The sequence below is a fragment of the Eucalyptus grandis genome, chromosome 6 (assembly GCF_016545825.1).
Source record: "Eucalyptus grandis isolate ANBG69807.140 chromosome 6, ASM1654582v1, whole genome shotgun sequence".
NCBI classification, from domain to species: Eukaryota; Viridiplantae; Streptophyta; class Magnoliopsida; order Myrtales; family Myrtaceae; genus Eucalyptus; species Eucalyptus grandis.
In genome coordinates, this window is record NC_052617.1 from 36,670,535 (window position 1) to 36,692,416 (window position 21,882).

Genomic DNA, 21,882 nt, shown 5'->3' on the forward strand with positions numbered 1-21,882 from the left:
CACACCAATAATGAACATGACTAAATACTTACCTATTTATACAGCCCTTCATCTTTTTGGTACTCCACACCATAGCCAACTGACTTTCTCATTCTCTTTTACTAGTCCTTTGAGTGCTTCAAAGCAAGTCCTGAGTGATGCATAAGAAACAAAGTTTTAGGCATCATGCCTCTCTCACATCTTTGGAGTTCTCCTTTGACATGCACCCAACAATCATATCTCACCTACTCCAACCTTGCATCATGTAATTTAAAATCGGATCAGTGATTCACCAAAAAAATGCTTCAACCCTTGTAAGATCTCTCTCTCTCTCTCTCTCTCTCTCTCTCTCTCTCTCTCTCCCTGTTTCTCGTTGATTATGATATCCTGGGTTTGTATTCTGTATAACAGCACAGGGCACTAGGGAGGACGGGAAAGAAGTCTAGTAGTAGAGAAGTCTCCAAAAGATCAAAGTGTTACTTTATCTCTACGAACGGTCTTCAAGTTCTATCTCGCCCAATGCAGTCCCCACAGCCAACTCAGCAGCCACATGGATATAAAGCTACGGTGTATGTCCCGTGGCTTGCATATCCTATGATGGGTTAGAGAGCATTAGTTTTTTTTTCGGCTCCATGTTGTACTCCGCATAGTATTTTGTCTCATAAAAGTGGATTGCTACTGAATAATCATAGAGGAAGAGAACATGGGAACAAGTTAAATGGCTGATGGGTTCTACGTTTCATGTATCTTATGTAAAATTTTATGAGAGGCAGTCATTTTATATGGTGAGTGTATGAGAGCTTTCCTCCATATAATACAAAGAGAACTTATCCTTATGAACTTATGCATATGCTCTAGCTCATGAAGCATATATACCACGTGATGAGTCTTGTACTTATGCTAAGAGCTCTTCTAATTGAGGCCTCGAATTCGTAGAGTTATTCTACCTAATGAGTCTCGTAACACGACGATGCTTTTATGTAAATTAGTTTAACCAAAAAATGCCAATTCAAATTATAGTAAATTTTCTCTTAATTCGACAACTAATCATAATTCTGCAATAAGTATGGTCATAATATATAATACACTTCAATTGCTCAAACATGAACTCTTTTAAACATTTATCCAGTCTGAAAATTGGATAAATATCATAGGCTATTCTTGCAACTTTCCATTTTTTTGATTTCAAACCTTTGGCTCTACATAGTTATGTTGGTCCTTCAAATTTAACCCCATATAAGGAAATGTGAGCAAATCCTTCTAGTTCGCAATAGACACATTAGAGCCTTAAGTTGGAAATTATCCCAGTGTTTATCATAAATCAGCATTTAGATTCTCCGAAAATGAGTTTAGGAGAAAATGACATATTGAGATGAATACTTCATTGGCTTAAATATGCTTTCAACATACAGAAATTAAATTAAAAATTAAATGGATCAATTTTGAGGGGCCATTTATGTATGCTCTCTTTTATATTCATATTTCGATATTTTCAAAATAAATTTGTGTGTGTTCTTTTTTCTTTTTTTTTAATCTTAAAATTCTATCAAAAAAACATATCACACACTCATTTGTGGAATTATCGGAAGGGGTAAAAACAACGCGTATGGAGTTACTCATTGTACAAACAGATTTGGTATATAAAATATAGGGTTAATACCATGAAAAACCCTAAACTGGTACACTTGTGACAAATTTACCCTAAACTATTTTTTTATCATAAAAAAATCTAAAACCGGTATACCTGTGACAAATTTACTTCAACTGACTATAAAAAACCTTAAACTGGTACATTTATGACAAATTTACCCCAAATTAATTTATTCGACTGCAAAAAACCCTAAAATTGATAAATTTGTGATAAATATACCATATGCTAAATTGGATTAATACCACAAAAAAATCACAAAAATTGTAAACGGTGACAAACGGAACGTAAAATCCTAAATTGGTATATAGGTCAATTGTCACGTGTCATTTAACTTAATAATTTGAAAATAAAATTTAACAAAAACTAACAGAGGGTAAATTTGTCACAAGTGTATCAGTTTGGGGTAAATTTGTCAAAAATATACTAGTTTGGGGTTTTTCGTGGTCAAAAAATAGTTTAGAGTAAATTTGTCACAAGTGTACCAGTTTGGGGTTTTTCAAGGTATTAACCCTAAAATATAATATTTAACAAGTAGTACAAAGAAGAAATGAACTATTCTTTTTCTAAGCAAAGTTCGTGCTATTTGCCAATCGTTTTAGAATCGGGGTGCCTTTACTTTAACGTGAACCTATGCATGGTAAGAAATATTACTTGATAACTTTCTTATAATATTTTGTAAGGTGTTGCTGCAGTGACGGTACGGTTATTCCTTATGAATAACAGTGCCATTTTGACCGCATGCTAAATGGAAATGCAATTGGCAGGAAACTGTCCCGTCCCAAGGACTCTCTCTCTTTCCCCTCCGCAAAGCAGTGCAGTGCAGTGCCAAGTAACAAGGAAAGTCAATGTGGGGCCTCAAGTACCCAAAAAAAATTTTCACCAAGGGATCCCCGTTGATATCCTGCTAGACCGGACAAGCAAGTCATCCGGTGTCCTTGACAAAATACACTGTGCAGACTACACCGTCACTTTTCCAATGGTGACAGTACCATCAGCTTATTATTTTCCCTTATTGTATTACTACATACACCTAATAACCATGTTTCATATAATTGTTGTTGGTTACCAACAATCCAACGGTTGGAATTTAATTTTCCCCCATATTTAAGTAATCATTAGGGATACACATTGCCAAGTTTGCACATAAAATAAATTATAACAAACTCCAGACACAACTAGTTCTAATTTTTATTTTATTTTTTGGTCTCACTAGTGAAACGTGTAATATGAATCTCAAGCAATGGTCAAGTTAATTCCGCAAACTAGCTTGACCCCGAGGTAATGACAAGCTTGGCATACCTTTTTTGTCATACTTTTATCTAATCAACAAAATTCCGACAAAGATCTCTATAAATATGTTGCTTTGAAGTGTTATAGATATTTTTAATTGATTCATAAGAAGTAACAAAGTGATAAATTCTCAAATAGCCGTCTATTCTTCTTTTGATCAACAATATATCAAGTAACCCGCCATATATTTAATCTTGCTCAGATGAAAGAAACTTTTAGATAATATGTGACCTCATTTTTTCACCTTAAGTAGATGTTATCTGGGTTTACAAACCACGTATTACACATGTATATCTATTGGAAATAAGAATGACATTTCTAATCGACTTGAAATGCTTGCGTTGGATACATGCAATAACTTTTCATATAAAGTTAGCAATATACTCTAACACAAACAACAAGATGCGCCATATTCTTCATATGTAATATAGAAGAGTTCAAATTTTAGTACTATAGAACATGTTCTATCATCATATTAGCCTTTAGAACAAGTAAAATATTGTTGTTTCTCTTAAAGTAATATTTTCTTGAGAGTTTATACACAATTCTGTGAAGAAAACAAGAGACTGTACTATAAAATGTTATTGAGTTATTATTTACGTTTAATTTTATTTAAAAGGAAGTTTACTTTCCTCTCTTTATTTATGTATTGGCAAAATATCTCAAAACAATATCTTAGGAAAGGGATCATAAAATTAGGAAGCACTCTCCTTATTGCACAAAAGATTAGCTTTCTTTACAATTAGACCGAATTTGCGTAAGATAATTATCCAATCATTCTTAAAACTATTGCATGGCTATTAATTCTATCATAAACTTTTTAATTTGACTAATTTAGCTATAAACCTTTTGATTATATTCTAATGTAGTTTTTCAGCCTAATCTTTGCTCGAATGCTGATGGCCGCCGCCGGCCATCATACATAGTATAGCTTACAATTTGATATAGAATATTTTAGACAAAATGGCCCCGTTTTTTCTTTATCTTTTTAAATATTTTTAGTTTTTTAGTTTTCATTTTTTTTTTTTGTTTTCTACTATTTATCCTGTTTAGATAAACTTGCAGCACCCTCCTTCAGTTGTGTCCTCCTATCCTCAACTTAGAACATCAGGAACTTATTCCCTTATGTGCCCAAGCCAGAGTTCATCTTCACGCCACTCATCGAGCCCCAAGTGCCCGCTGGCATTCCCTGCTTGAAAGACTCGGCGTCCTGGGCTCCGGGATCGTATTTTCCGAAGTTGTTGAGCAACAACCTCGTGCTGCACCGCCTCTTCAACGGAGCTCCGAAGTCGGTATAGACCGGGCACGCCACTGCCTCGGGACCCTACGACATCACGATCGTCTTCCTTTCCAGACCTCGCGGTGCACTTCACCTGCGCAGACCCTAATCCTTCCACATTGCTCGCCTCACTCTCTCGAAAAATCAAAGTGGAGTCAATCACAACATTCAAAAAAAAATTCCAGGCGACTTCAGAGTAGTTGAATATAAAATAGACAAGAGAGTTGAGGAATTTTTCATTATTTCGATATAATGAAATGAGTACATGGAAAGCCTAATTATAGGCTTAGATAGACAAATCAAAAGAAATCAAATCAGATTTGTATAATCAAAAGAGAAATTGAAATAAGAGGAAATATCTCTAAGACATATCTCGATACCCTAATATTGCTAACAGGAGTTGTGCATGCTCCAGGTTCCACGCCGTCGTGGCCAAGATGATCGCCAAAAAAAGGCTGAGTTTAATTGCTGTCCGGAATCTTTCCTATCAACAGTAAGTGCAACTACATTAATGTATAATTGGAAAGAAATGAGGCTCGATATAACGAACATAACTTCCAGCGAATAAATAGAGATTTATCTACGTGCCATAAGGCTTTATTGGGTACATCTAATAGTCATGTTTCATATTTCGAATTTGCCATCGATCTATTCACCCATCAAAATCATTGATAATCTAGCTGTCTAGATTTTAATTTTTTTTCAACTAACTATGTAATCACCAAAGGGATGCATATGGTCATGTTTCTAGAGAAAACGAGCTCTAATAAAACTTGCCATTGATAATATCTCTTAGTATGGGAATTTGTCAAATGCAAATTGGGCAAGTGTATCCACACCAATAATGAACATGACTAATTACTTACCTATTTATAGAGCCCTTCATCTTTTGGTGCTCCACGCCATAGCCAACTAACTTTCTTCTTCCTTTTTACTGGTCCTTTGAGTGCTTCAAAGCAAGTCGTAAGCAATGTGTACGAAACAAAGTTTTAGGTATCATATCTCACTCGTATCTTTGGAATTCTCCTTTGACATCAATCAAACAATCATATCTCACATACTCCAACCTTGCATCATGTAATTAAAAGTTGGATCAGTGATTCACCAAAAGAAATGCTTCCACCCTGGTAAGATCTCTCTCTACGGATGGTCCTCAAGTGCTATCTAGCCCAATGCAGTCCCCATATCGGCCATCTCAGTAGCCGCATGGCTATGAAGCTACAGATTACGGTGGACGTCCCCGTGCATATCCTATGGTGGGTTAGAGAGCGCGAGGTTGGCTTCGGTTCCATGTTCTAGTCCGCGTGGAATTTTGTCTCGTAAAAGCGGACTATTGATTAATAATCATAGAGGAAGAGAACATGGAAATGAGTTAAATGATTGATGGTTTACACGTTTCATGTATCTTATGTAAATTTGTGTGAGAGGTGGTCATTTTGTATGGTGTGTGTACAAGAGCTTTCCTCCATATTATGCAAAAAGAACTTTATCCTTTATATATTATTCCATGGATTGATTATACGGTCTTCTCTTTCCCTTATGACAGATATTTCGTTGCCTTGCTTTCTGAACTTATGCGCATGCTCTAGCTCGTGAAGCGTATATACCACGCTATGTGTCCTGTACTTGCGCTAAGAGATCTCCTAGTTGAGGCCTTGAATACGTAGAGTTACTCTACATAGTAAGTTTCGTAACGTGACAGTGCTTTTACATAAATTAGTTTAACCAAAGAACAGTGAAATTCAAATGACAGTAAATTTTCTCTTAATTCGACAACTAATCATAATTCAGTAGAAGTGTGTTCATAATACATATTGTACTTCAGTTGCTCAAATATGAACTCTTTTAAACGTTTAGTATCCAGTTTGAAAATTGGATAAATATTAGAGGCTATTCTCGTAGCTTTTCATTTTTTTTTTCAAATCCTGGCTCTACGATAGTTATGTTGGTCCTTCAAATTCAACCTCGTATAAGGAAATATGAGCAAATCCTTCTAGTTCGCAACAGACACATTAGAGTTTGAAGTCGGAAATTATCTCGGTGTTTATCATAAATTAGTGTTTATATTCTCCTTTAACAAGTTTAGGAGACAATGACATATTGAAATGAACACTTCATTAGCTTAAATATGCTTTCAACATACAGAAATCAAATTAAAAATAAAATGGATCAATTTTGAGGGGCCACTTCTGTATGTTCTCTTTTTTATATTCATATTTCGATATTTTCAAAATAAATTTGTGTGGGTTCTTTTTTTCTTTTCTAATCTCAAAATTTTATTAGATAAACTATCACACGCTTGTGAAATAATCGAAGAGGTGTAAGCAAAACCCATGCACTAATATGGAGTTACTTATTGTACATAAAGATTTGCTATATAATAGCAAATATTTAACAAGTAGTACAGATACGAAATAAACTATTTTTCTTAAGCAAAGTCCATGCGGTTCGCCATTCGTCTTAAAAGTAGGGTGCGTTTACTTTGTTTAAACGTGAACCTCTTCATGCTTAAAAAATTACTCAATAACTTTTTTGTGCTTTTGACTATTTACTATATACACCTAATAACCATGTTTGATATAATTGCTGTTGGCTACCAACAATCCAACGGCTGGCATTTAATTTTCCCGCATAGTTAAGTAATCATTTGGGATACACATTGCCATGTTTGCACAAAAAATAAATTATAACGGAACCTACCAATTATACTATTTCCCATAAACTTCAACTCGTGTGGGTAGCGGTTGCCGTATTGTGATGATTTCCTTTAAGGCAGATTTCTATGTCTACATCCTAACCGTACAATTATAGTCGATTGTAGCATGAGCTGTATATTCTGCTTAACTTAGCTGAATTAGCATATGCCACCATCTTCCTCTCAAAATTACTGCTACCCAGTCACCATAAAGGATGCCATAACATATGACTCATTCATACATTTTCTAACAGGCCAATAATATGCATATGCATTGTTTAATGTCTAGCCCTCAATCCTCTACTGCCATGGATTTGTTTTTATATAATGAATAATTGCTTTGGTACTCTAAAAGACCTCAACAACCCTATCTTATTTTAATGATTGTATAGTTCTCGAAGTACTTATTATCCATGACGGTTGGATCCTTTACAAATTTAACCTCAAACAATATCCTATTATACGCTTATTAACCTCACATAATACACTTGATGAAAAAATGCAATATTAATCTTAACACAAGGGAAACTCACATAGCTTTCATTTTTCACACACTAATTTAGAAGCTCAATCTCCCCTACTCTCCTCAATTCAATCAATTTGATATCTTTCTTTTTTTTTTTCTTTTTTCTTTTTTTTTCTTTTTTCTGTTTCTTGATCTTCCTCTTTGTCAATGGCTAGCCACCAATAATACCCACAAAGGGCTGGGCAAGAGTCACCCAAGCCAGACACAAGCAAGGCGACCCTCTCCCTAGGGCCATCCACAAGGGTTAGACAACCTTGCTAGCTGTTGGTAAGGGCCGGCAAGAGACTACAAGCCCCCACCTATCGCGAGCAGAGCCACCCTCACCAGACTTGGTGAGGGTCAACCTTGCCTGCCCCTCAAGAGGGCTCGACCACCCTTGTCAATGGGCGACAACCTATGTAGCATGGACACTCTCCGGAAGTCTTCGTATCGTGTCCGACACGCTCCGACACATCCCGACATGCTCTTACATGTAGCCAACGAGTGTCGAAAAATCCGACACGTGGTCAACTCTCTCCGACACGCTCCAACACATGAGTCCAGAATTCCGACACGCGATTCCGACACGCACGGGGTCAATTTTAAAAAAAAATTAATACTTGAGGGGTCAAAATATAAATATACGCAAAAGAAGTAATAAAATTGCTATAAATATACACGCACGGGGTCAAAAAAAAATTCAGTTTTCTTTTCGAATTGTTTTTTTTTAAAGTACTTTACTATGAAAGAAGTAATAAAAAAATGCTATATATGATAAATAAATAAATTTCTAAATATCATTTCAGCATTTTTCTTTAAACAATGTTTTTTTCCTCTAAGTTTTGTGTATTATTGTAAAAAATCAAAATAATGAATGATATTATTTAATATTTTTTGTGTAAATTAAATCTAGGCTATTATTATTATTATTATTATTATTATTATTATTATTATTATTATTATTATTATTATTATTATTATTATTATTATTATTATTTATGTATTTATATATAAAAATATATTTAATATATAACGTGTCGAAACGTGTCGAAATTCTCTATTTTTAAGAAATGACATGTCGGCGTGTCGTGTCGTGTCATGTCGCGTGTAGAGTGTCCGTGTCGGTGCTACATAGGCGACAACTCTCGCCGGTTGCAAGCAAGGGTTATCGAGGCCTTGCCAGCCCTTACTAGTAGCCAATGAGGTCACCCAACCCTCGCCAACCACAGGCAAGGACCGACTTCATGGATGGCCCTACGATGAGTATTGCCTCACTTGTGGCCGGCGGGAGTGGCCCTCGCCGACAAGGGCAACCCTTACCCAGCCCTCCGGCCACCAACAAAGAGGAAGAAGAAGAACCAAAAAAGAAAATGAAGAAAAGAAGGGAAAAATATCAAATGACAAAAATATCCCCTATCACTAGAAAGTTAGGTTCTTATTTGAAACGAACATAACCACTTCGGGCCTTTATTCAAAACAGATATAACTAAGTCAGGTTCTCAGTTGATACAAGATCCACTTTAGACTCTTATTTGAGAAAGTGATGACATTTCAAGTTCTTATTTGAAATAAAGTTCACTTCATGCACTTATTTAAGAAAATAATAACACTTCAGGCCTTTTTTTTTGGAATTTGCCCTATTAAAACGAAAGAAATAATTAATTTCTTGATAATTAATGAATTGATGACCGTTAAAAAGTCGTTATAATATAATATAATAGATGGTTTATGAAGAAAAAAATCAAAAACCATTACACGGCCATTATAAAGCCCATATACAATTGTTACGAAATTGATTGCAATCAAGACCATTACATAACCATAATTAAACTATTATAAAATGTTACAAATCCATTATAGAATAATGGCTTTCATGACTATCATAATTTCAATAATAAAAAATACTTTAAATTATTTTAAACGGTTGAAATATCCAACAAAAATTCCATAATGGCGATAAGTGCCTAAGAGGGAGATTTTATTGATAATAAAATTTTGTGATGGTGACAGAGACATCAAGAGATGAAGAGCTCACACACTCTTAAAAATAGCATAAGTGCCCGAGAGGGAGAGTTTATGCTAGCTTACAAAATAATAACTAGTGAAAATTAAAAATAAGAACAAAGTACCTTCATTTCTTTCAAATAAAAACTTGAAATGGACCTTATTTCAATTGTAATTAGATGAAAGCGCCCATCATTGGTCAATTACCAGAGAAATTGCTTCACTCAAGGTAACGCTCGCTCTCTCTCTCTCAACGATGTTGTATTTTGTTCTGATTAATAGTATTAAGTCCATGGATGAAGGGAGGAGGAAAGAATCATCCTGAACTGATGGACCGCGTGACTTCATCTTTGTAAGGTACCGAATACAAAGCTACCAATAGTACCTAAATCGTGTTTTGTTTAATCGAACTTTTGAAATAATTTCTTGTACTCGATTTTGACCACCAATCTAACTTTCATAATACGCTCTTGTCGGAGTAGGGAAGAGTGGCTTGTAGCTTGTTCGATTGCACCAAATTTCGCAAGTCGAGCAAAGCCACCACGTCTAGTGACCCTCCATTAATCCTAACTCCTTTTTCACACGGGAGTCGTTGAAGGTGGTAAGCTTGCATGGGTTCTACGTCGTCCCATGGAGCTGCAACTTGTATGTGTGAAAGCCCATCTTCAACAAACAGAGCCAATTTAATAATCCTATTGGTATCTTGCACCACTTATCTATTGCATTTATATGCTCTTTCTGTACATATAATCTCCCTCCACATATAAATTTTATAAAGATGTTGCATTTTCTTTCCCTCAACCCCTCCGCTTAGATTCTTCTCTTGAAGATCCTAGAATATGTATATAGGACTAGAGCCGTCGAGGAAGAGGCCCAAAACAAAGACCCTCTCATACGTTTGTGCGCGTAGACAGAGAGAAAGAGAGTTAGGATTTTTGGAGTCGCTCTGCTTGCTTGGTCCATCGGAGAGAAGGCCAGACGACATGCCAAGGAGAGTAGCGACCGGAGCTGGCAGGCGATAGGGACATTGGCAGAGAGAGTCGTCGGCAAGAAGATAAAGTTGGAGGAGGCTTTCAAGAAGACAAAGGTGCCGCCTCATTAGGGTCCTCTTCAACTTCATTTGTACAAGCTCAATCTCACTATCGACGTCAATCAAGTCCTGGACAAGCATCCTGATAGAAATTATGACAGTTATTCTATAATAATTTTGTTAACGGTTTCTGTTCACTATTGTTATGAAACGGTTGTTTAATAACATTTTTATAATGTTTTATAACAACTCTTTAATACTCGGTTAATGTTTTTGATATATTCCTTTATGAACCTTTTTCGTAATGGTTATACAACAGTCATCTGTTAATTATCAATAAATTTATTAGTCTCTTTTTAACGATTTTCATTTTGTTTGAATGAATATAAACTTTTTCCCTTTTTTTTCTTTTCTTTTCTTTCTTCATTGAATTATAAACTTCCAACCACACCCATCCGTGGGTAGCTGTGTTTGTTGAAAGTCCCTCCCTCATCGCAGAGGTCGAGAGTTCGAAACCCACAATTGCTAACAATTTAAGTGGATTCCTGACGATGGGTTGTTGGGCTAGTCTCCTTCAAGGTATAGGGGCCCGGCCCTCTCGGTTATCAAAAAAAAAACTTCAAACCACAATTCTTGACGATATATCAAATTAAAAAGATAACTTTTTCCCTTTTTTTCTTTTCTTTCTTCATTGAATTATAGAAATTGTTCATATTCTTTTATATATATATATATATATATATATATAAAGCCTGTTGTGTCTTAGGAAAATAGCCGTTTTTCATATTTCATGGAACGGAATTATCTTTAAAATAGTGTAGTGCTTGCACTCATTAGATAATTAATTTTATTTTCTCATTTTTTTTAATGGATTTTCAACAATTATTATCGCTCTCCTGGGCTTCTTCGTTCACGACTGCGGACCTCAGGGCCTCTCTCTCCGTCGCCTCTAAACCCGCTCTTCCCAAGGTAAACGCCGAACTCGTTCATTCCCCCACCCGTTCTTGTCTCCTTCGCATCGCTCCTTGCGAATCTCACACGAAAAATGAGAAATGTGTGGACTGATTAGTTAATGATGACACTGTTTCCGGCTGGAACGTTGTCGGGTAACGTGAAAGCTTATTCCTTTTACCCAAAAGTGAGTGCAAGGTTGGAGCTTTGTCATTTCTTAGGGCGAAACCAGTCAAATCCTTTCAATTTGTTGCTCTTAGATGATGATGATTGGATGGAAATCTTATGCTCCTGAGTTGTTTGTGGAATCATTGGAGATTGGGTTGCAGTGGTCGATGGAAACTCAGCTCAGCCATTGAATTGGATTGCAGAGGTTTTGTTTGAGACTGCAGTCGTCGTCGTTCGCAGCAAGACTCATCGTTAAGGTTGCCAATCGGTTCGATTTTCTTTCTAGAAAGCGCACTGTCCAAGAGTGCGCTTGAAATCCGTAGTTTCTGCGAGCACAATACTGTTGGAAAGTTGAATTGTGCAGCTAAAAGCCAGCACATGTGACCTTGTTGACCAATTCGTCAGAAAAACCGGGGAGAGAGACTTGCTCGTGTATAAGGTGGATCCCTTGGAGCCTCAGTGGCATAGAGAATGGCTTACACACCTTTAAAATGAATAGATGAAAATGTTCTGTGAAGTGTCTGGCTGCTGCTTTGAAGAATTCCAGTACACCCTGCTTACTGTACAGTTGCTGACTAGCAGGATGACATTTGATTCGCGGTCAGTGATCCTACAATAAAAAGACTTTACCTCCCTAATGATTGTAAAATTGGGATGTCGCAATTCTTTGTACTTTTTATTCACAATAGCTCATCGTTTTCCTCTCCTCAAGATGCTTCTAGTTGTCAATCAGTTGGGTGTTGATCTAATTTATGGTACCTCCATTTAAAATGTCCAGGTTCCTGTATTTATTATTCACACAAAAGTGAAAGAACATTAATTTGTTTCATTGATTTTTTTTTTATCTTGAAACTTTTCACGTGTATCTGTGAGCATACATTCTCTCTCCGGATCATTGTTACAGCTGCCTTTCCCAACATCCAGGGCAGCTCCAGGGTGAAGTTTCTTCACATAGCTTGTGATGAGGCTTTTTAAGATGCTAATTGCTGAAGTTTTTACCTGGATATTAGGTGAGGGACTGGTTTCTAGTCTCTGGCACCTTTTCGGGACCAGCTCTGGCAACTAATTGAAAGTCCTGCTTTGCTATTTGACTATTTTAAGGATATTTTCTGGAAACTTCTCTTTCTTTCTTCTTTTTTTTCATGTCTCTGTGTATGTGTTTTGGATGTCGAAACAAGCATAGTGCCAATTTGTGTAGAAACTGTATCATGTTGTGTAGATGATTATTTTGAAGCTGAACTACTTTTTTTTAAACAGATAGTTCACTAATGCTAAGTTTACTGTAAATTCTTTTGGGGTCGCTTTTGTTGTACAATGGCTCTAGGTTGGTGGTGAGCTTTTGTTAGCTAAATTATTGCCTGATTAATCTTGCATTTGTTAGTGGGGCAAACAATGTTCTATCATCATATTAGCCCTATAGAACAATTGACGTTTCCCTTAAAGTAATAAGAGTTTATACACAATTCTATAAAGAAAACAAGAGATTGTACTGTAAAAATGTTATTGATGTTATTAGTTATGTTTAATTTTATTTAAAGCGAAGTTTACTTTTCTCTATTTATTTATGTATTGGCCAAAAAAAAAAAACTCGAAGCAATACTTAGGAAAGAGATCATAAAATTAGGAAGCACTCTTCTTATCCAACAAAAGATTAGCTTTCTTTACAATTAGATGAAATTTATGTAAGATAATTACCCAATCAATGTTAAAACTATTATACGGTCAAATCTATCATAAACTTTTAAATTTAACCAATTTAGTTCTAAACATTTTGACCATATTTGAATATAGTTCTTCCGAATAATTTTTCCTTGAATGTTGATGGTCACCGCTGGCCAACGTACATAGTACAGCTGACAATTTGACATAGACAATTTTAGACGAAACAACCCTGTTTTTTTAATTTTTTTTTCGTTCTTTTTGTTTTCTACTATTTATCTTGTTTAGTTGAACTTGCAGCACCCTCCTTCAGTTCCGTCCTCCAATCTTCAACTTAGAACTTTAGGAACTTTTAGTCCCTTCTGTGCCCAAGCCCGAGTTCATCTTCACGCCGCTCACTGAGCCCCACGTGCAAGCTGCCATTCCCTGCTTGAAAGACTCGGCGTCCTAGGCTTCGGGTCGGATTTTTGGAAGTTGTCGAGCCACAGCCTCGTGTTGCACTGCCTCTTCAACGGAGCTCCCAAGTCGGAATGGACCTGCAACGCCACTGCCCCGGGGACCCTTCGAGATCCCGATCATCTTCCTCCCCAGACCTCGCCTGCACTCCGCCTGCCAGACCCTAATCCCTCTCCACATTGTGCACCTCGTCCTCTCGAAAATTCAAAGTGGAGTCAATCACGACATTCAAAGAGAAATTCCAGGGGACTTCAGAGTAGTTGAATATAAAATAGAAAAGAATTGAGGAATTTTCGGTATATTTTGATTTACGGAAAATAATACATGAAAAGCTTATTTATAGGCTTAGATAGAGAAAACCAAGGTAAATCAGATCAGATTTGTATAATCAAAAGAGATATTGAAATAAGAGGAAATATCCTAAATATCTCTAAAAGATATCTAAATATCCTAATATTGCGAATAGGAGTTGTGCAGGCTCCAGGTTTCATGCCATCGTGGCCGAGATGATCGCCAAAAAAAGGCTGAGTTTAATTGCTGTCCGGAATCTTTCCAATCAACGGTAAGTGCAACTACGTTAATGTATAATTGGGATGAAATGGGCTCAATATAACAACCATAACTTCCAGCGAATAAATTGGGATGAAATGGGCTCAATATAACGACCATAACTTCTAGTGAATAGATAGAGCTTTATCTGCGTGCCATAAGGCTTTATTGGGTATATCTAATAGTCATGTTTTATATTTCGAATTTGTCATCCATGTATTGACCCATCAAAATCATTGATAATCTAACGGTGTAGATTTTAATTTTTTTCAACTGATTAAGTAATCACCAAAGGGACATATATGGTCACGTTTTTAGAGAAAACAAGCTCTAACAAAACTTGCCATTCATAATATGTCTTAGTATGGGAATTTTTCAAATGCAAATTGGGCAAGTGTATCCGCACCAAAAATGAACATGACTAATTACTTACCTATTTATAGAGCCCTTCATCTTTTGGTGCTCCACGCCATAGCCAATTGACTTTCTTCTTCTTTTTTACTAGTCCTTTGAATGCTTCAAATCAAGTCCTGAGCGATGCATACGAAACAAAGTTTTGGGCATCATACCTCACTCTCATCTTTGGAATTCTCCTTTGACATGCATCCAACAATCATGTCTCACATTTTAATCGGATCATGTGATTCACCAGAAAAATGCTTCTACCCTGGTAAGATCTCTCTCTCTCTCTCTCTCTCTCTCTCTCTCTCTCTCTCTCTCTCTCTCTCTCTCTCTCTCTCTCTCTCTCTCTCTCTCTCTCTCTCTCTCGTTGATTATGATATCCTTGGTTTGTATTCTGTATAACAGCACGGAGCACTAGGAAGGACAGGAAAGAATTCTAGTAGTAGAGAAGTCTTCGAAAGATCGAAATACTACTTTATCTCTACGGATGGTCCTCAAGTTCTATCTCGCCCAATGCAGTCCCCACAACAGCCGACTCAGCAACCACATGGCTATAGAGCTAAGAATTACGGTGTATATCCTCGTGGCTTGCATATCCTATGATGGATTAGAGAGCGTTAGGTTGGTTTTCGGCTCCATGTTGTACTCCGCATAGAATTTTGTCTCATAAAAGTGGATTGCTACTGAATAATCATAGAGGAAGAGAACATGGGAACAAGTTAAATGGCTGATGGGTTCTGCGTTTCATGTATCTTATGTAAAATTTTATGAGAGGCGGTCATTTTGTATGGTGAGTGTATGAGAGCTTTCCTCCATATAATACAAAAAGAACTTATCCTTATGAACTTATGCATATGCTCTAGCTCGTGAAGCATATATACCACGCGATGAGTCTTGTACTTATGCTAAGAGCTCTTCTAATTGAGGCCTCGAATTCGTAAAGTTATTCTACCTAATGAGTCTCGTAACACGACGATGCTTTTATGTAAATTAGTTTAATCAAAAATCCCAATTTAAATTATAGTAAATTTTCTCTTAATTCGACAACTAATCATAATTCTGCAATAAGTGTGGTCATAATATATAATACACTTCAATTGCTCAAACATGAACTCTTTTAAACATTTATCCAATTTGAAAATTGTATAAATATCAAAGGCTATTCTTGCAGCTTTCCATTTTTTGATTTCAAACCTTTTGCTCTACATAGTTATGTTGGTCCTTCAAATTTAACCCCATATAAAGAAATGTGAGCAAATTCTTCTAGTTCGCAATAGACACATTAGAGCCTTAAGTTGGAAATTATCCCAGTGTTTATCATAAATCAGCATTTAGAATCTCCGAAAATGAGTTTAGGAGACAATGACATATTGAAATGAATACTTCATTAGCTCAAATATGCTTTCAACATACATAAATCAAATTAAAAATAAAATGGATCAATTTTGAGGGGCCATTTCTATATGCTCTCTTCTATATTCATATTTCGATATTTTCAAAATAAATATGTGTGTGTTCTTTTTTCTTTTTTTGTAATCTTAAAATTCTATCAGAAAAACATATCACACACCCATTCATGGAATTATCGAGAAGGGGTAAAAACAACCATGCGCCAATATGAACTTACTCATAGTACAAACAAATTTGGTATATCAAATATAATATTTAACAAGCAGTACAAAGACGAATGAACTATTCTTTTTCTAAGCAAAGTTCGTGCTATTTGCCAATCGTTTTAGAAGCAGGGTGCATTTACTTTAACGTGAACCTATGCATGGTAAGAAATATTACTCGATAACTTTCTTATAATTTTTTGTAAGGTGTTGCTGCAGTGACGGTAGGGTTATTCCTTATGAATAACGGTGCCATTTTGACCGCACGCTAAATGGAAATGCAATTGGCAAGCAACTGTCGCATCCCAAGGACTCTCTCTCTTTCCCCTTTGCAAAGCAGTGCAATGCAGTGCAGAGTAACAAGGAAAGTTAATGTGGGGCCTCAAGTACCCAAATCTTTTTTCCACCGAGGGATCCCCATTAATATCCTACTAGACTGGACAAGCAAGTCATTCGGTGTCCTTAACAAAATACACAGTGCAAACTGCACCGTCACTTTTCCAATGGTGACAGTACCTTCAGCTTATCACTTTCCCTTGTTGTATTTACTACATACACCTAATAACCATGTTTCATATAATTGTTGTTGGTTACCAACAATCCAACGGCTGGAATTTAATTTCCCCCATATTTATGTAATCATTTGGGATGCACATTGCCAAGTTTGCACAGAAAATAAATTATAACATACTCCAGACATAACTAGTTCTAATATATTTTTTTTGGTCTCACTAGTTAAACATGTAATATGAATCTCAAGCAATGGTCAAGTTAATTCCGCAAACTAGCTTGACCCCGAGGTAATGACAAGCTTGGCATACCTTTTTTGTCATACTTTTATCTAATCAACAAAATTCTGACAAAGATCTCTATAAATATGTTGCTTTGAAGTGTTATAGATATTTTTAATTGATTCATAAGAAGTACCAAAGTGATAAATTCTCAAATAGCCGTCTATTCTTCTTTTGATCAACAATATATCAAGTAACCTGCCATATATTTAATCTTGCCCAAATGAAAGAAACTTTTAGATAATATGTGACCTCATTTTTTCACCTTAAGTAGATGTTATCTGGGTTTACAAACCACGTATTACACATGTATATCTATTGGAAATAAGAATGACATTTCAAATCGACTTGAAATGCTTGCGTTGGATACATGCGATAACTTTTCATATAAAGTTAGCAATATACTCGAACACAAACAACAAGACGCGCCATATTCTTCATATGTAATATAGAAGAGTTCAAATTTTAGTACTATAGAACATGTTCTATCATCATATTAGCCTTTAGAACAAGTAAAATATTGTTGTTTCTCTTAAAGTAATATTTTCTTGAGAGTTTATACACAATTTTGTGAAGAAAACAAGAGATTGTACTATAAAATGTTATTGAGTTATTATTTACGTTTAATTTTATTTAAAAGGAAGTTTACTTTCCTCTCTTTATTTATGTAATGGCAAAATATCTCAAAACAATATCTTAGGAAAGGGATCATAAAATTAGGAAGCACTCTCCTTATTGCACAAAAGATTAGCTTTCTTTACAATTAGACTGAATTTGCGTAAGATAATTATCCAATCATTCTTAAAACTATTGCATGGCTATTAATTCTATCATAAACTTTTTAACTTGACTAATTTAGCTATAAACCTTTTGATTATATTCTAATGTAGTTTTTCGGCCTAATCTTTGCCCGAATGCTGATGGCCGCCGGCGGCCATCATACATAGTATAGCTGACAATTTGATATAGAATATTTTAGACAAAATGGCCACGTTTTTTCTTTATCTTTTTTAATATTTTTAGTTTTTTACTTTTCATTTTTTGTTCTACTATTTATCTTCTTTAGATAAACTTGCAGCACCCTCCTTCAGTTCTGTCCTCCTGTCCTCAACTTAGAACTTCAGGAACTTATTCCCTTATGTGCCCAAGCCAGAGTTCATCTTCACGCCACTCATCGAACCCCAAGTGCACGCTGGCATTCCCTGCTTGAAAGATTCGGCGTCCTGGGCTCCGGGATAGGATTTTCCGAAGTTCTTGAGCAACAACCTCGTGCTGCACCGCCTCTTCAACGGAGCTCCGAAGTCGGTATAGACCGGGCACGCCACTGCCTCGGGACCCTACGAGATCACGATCGTCTTCCTCTCCAGACCTCGCGTGCACTTCACCTGCGCAGACCCTAATCCTTCCACATTGCTCGCCTCACCCTCTCGAAAAATCAAAGTGGAGTCAATCACAACATTCAAAGAAAAATTCCAGGCGACTTCAGAGTAGTTGAATATAAAATAGACAACAGAATTGAGGAATTTTCGATTATCTCGATATATTGAAATGAGTACATGGAAAGCCTATTTATAGGCTTAGATAGAGAAAATCAACAAGAAATCAAGAGAGAAATTGAAATAAGAGGAAATATCATAAATATCTCTAAGACATATCTCAATACCCTAATATTGCTAACAGGAGTTGTGCATGCTCCAGGTTCCACGCCGCCGTGGCCGAGATGATTGCCAAAAAGGCTGAGTTTAATTGCTGTCCTGATTCTTTCCAATCAATGGTAAGTGCAACTACATTAATGTATAATTGGAAAGAAATGAGGCTCGATATAACGAACATAACTTCCAGCAAATAAATAGAGATTTATCTACGTGCCATAAGGCTTTATTGGGTACATCTAATAGTAATGTTTCATATTTCGAATTTGCCATCGATCTATTCACCCATCAAAATCATTGATAATCTAGCGGTCTAGATTTTAATTTTTTTCAACTAATTAAGTAATCACCAAAGGGATGTATATGGTCATGTTTCTAGAGAAAACGAGCTCTAATAAAACTTGCCATTGATAATATCTCTTAGTATGGGAATTTGTCAAATGCAAATTGGGCAAGTGTATCCACACCAATAATGAACATGACTAATTACTTACCTATTTATAGAGCCCTTCATCTTTTGGTGCTCCACTCCATAGCCAACTGACTTTCTTCTTCCTTTTTACTAGCCCTTTGAGTGCTTCAAAGCAAGTCCTAAGCGATGCGTACGAAACAAAGTTTTAGGTATCATATCTCACTTGTATATTTGGAATTCTCCTTCGACATCAATCAAACAATCATATCTCACATACTCCAACCTTGCATCATGTAATTAAAAGTTGGATCAGTGATTCACCAAAAGAAATGCTTCCACCCTGGTAAGATCTCTCTCTACGGATGGTCCTCAAGTGCTATCTAGCCCAATGCAGTCCCCATATCAGCCATCTCAGTAGCCGCATGGCTATGAAGCTTCAGATTACGGTGGACGTCCCCGTGCATATCCTATGGTGGGTTAGAGAGCGCGAGGTTGGCTTCGGTTCCATGTTCTAGTCCGCGTGGAATTTTGTCTCATAAAAGCGGACTGTTAAATGATCGATGGTTTCCACGTTTCATGTATCTGATGTAAATTTGTGTGAGAGGCGGTCATTTTGTATGGTGTGTGTACAAGAGCTTTCCTCCATATTATGCAAAAAGAACTTATCCTTTATATATTATTCCATGGGTTGATTATACAGTCTTCTCTTTCCCTTATGACAGATATTTCGTTGCCTTGCTTTCTGAACTTATGCGCATGCTCTAGCTCGTGAAGCGTATATACCACGCTATGTGTCCTGTACTTGCGCTAAGAGCTCTCCTAGTTGAGGCCTTGAATATGTAGAGTTACTCTACATAGTGAGTTTCGTAACATGACAGTGCTTTTACATAAATTAATTTAACCGTACAATTATAGTCGATTGTAGCATGAGCTGTATATTCTGCTTAACTTAGCTGAATTAGCATATGCCACCATCTTCCTCTCAAATTTACTGCTACCCAGTCACCATAAAGGATGCCATAACATATGACTCATTCATACATTTTCTAACAGGCCAATAATATGCATATGCATTGTTTAATGTCTCGCCCTCAATCCTCTACTGCCATGGATTTGTTTTTATATAATGAATAATTGCTTTGGTACTCTAAAAGACCTCAACAACCCTATCTTATTTTAATGATTGTATAGTTCTCGAAGTACTTATTATCCATGACGGTTGGATCCTCTACAAATTTAACCTCAAACAATATCCTATTATACGCTTATTAACCTCACATAATACACTTGATGAAAAAATGCAATATTAATCTTAACATAAGGGAAACTCACATAGCTTTCATTTTTCACACTCTAATTTAGAAGCTCAATTCCCCCCTACTCTCCTCAATTGAATCAATTTAATATCTTTTTTTTTTCTTTCCTTTTTTTTTTCTGGTTGTTGATCTTCCTCTTTGTCGTGGCTAGCCACCGACAATACCCACAAAGGGCTGGGCAAGAGTAGCCCACGCCAAACACAAGCGAGGCAACCCTCACCCTAGGGCCATCTACAAGGGTTAGACGACCTTCCTAGCTGTTGGTAAGGGCCGGCAAGAGACTACAAGCCCCCGCCTATCGCGAGCGGAGCCACCCTCACCAAATCTGGTGAGGGTCAGCCTTGCCTGCCCCTCGAGAGGGCTCGACCACCCTTGCCAATGGGCGACAACCCTCGCTAGTTGCAAGCAAGGGTTGTCGAGGCCTTCCCAGCCCTTACTAGTAGCTAATGAGGTCACCCAACCCTCGCCAGCCACGGGCAAGGACCGACTTCATGGATGGCCCAACGATGAGGATTGCCTCACTTGTGGCCAGCGTGTGTGGCCCTCACTGACAAGGGCAACCCTTACCCAACCCTCCACCAGCAAAGAGGAAGAAGAAGAACCAAAAAAGAAAATGAAGAAAAAAATGGGAAAATATCAAATGACGAAAATATCCCTTAGCACTAGAAAGTCAGGTTCTTATTTGAAACGAACATAACCATTTTGGGCCTTTATTTAAAACAGATATAACTAAGTCAAGTTCTCAGTTGATATCTTATTTGAGAAAGTGATAACATTTCAAGTTCTTATTTGAAACAAAGTTCAGTTCATGCACTTATTTGAGAAAATAATAACACTTCGGGCCTTGTTTTTTTTTTTGGAATTTGCCCTATTAAAACTCAAGAAATAATAAATTTCTTGATAATTAATGAATTGATGATTGTTAAAAAGTCATTATAATATAATAGATGGTTTATGAAGAAAAAAATCAAAAACCATTACACGGCCATTATAAAGCCCATATACAACCGTTACGAAATGGATTGCAATCAAGACCATTACATAACCATAATTAAACCATTGTAAAATGTTACAAATCCATTATAGAATAAGTGTTAATACCCTGAAAAACCCCAAACTGGTACACTTGTGACAAATTTACCCAAAACTATTTTTTTGACCATGAAAAACCCCAAACTGGTAAACATATGACAAATTTACCCTGATTGACTATAAAAAACCCTAAACTCGTACATTTATGATTAATTTACCCCAAACTAATTTATTCGATTGTAAAAAACCCTAAACTGGTAAATTTGTGACAAATATACCTTATGCTAAATTGGATTAATACCACAGAAAAATCACAAAAATTGTAAATTGTGACAAACGGAGCGTAAAATCCTAAATTGGTATACCGGTTAACTGTCACGTGTCATTTAATTTAATAATTTGATAATAAACTTTAACGAAAACTAACATAGGGTAAATTTGTCATAAG

The 21,882-nt window shown here is 36.3% G+C and overlaps 1 long non-coding RNA gene across 1 annotated transcript; it reads left to right on the plus strand.

Moving 5' to 3' along the window:
* The first annotated feature begins 11,353 nt into the window (after nt 1-11,353).
* On the plus strand, nt 11,354-12,381 carry LOC120294997. The gene is made up of 2 exons (XR_005552366.1): nt 11,354-11,402; nt 11,702-12,381. It is a non-coding gene; the product is annotated as an uncharacterized LOC120294997 (long non-coding RNA).
* The last annotated feature ends 9,501 nt before the right edge of the window (nt 12,382-21,882 follow it).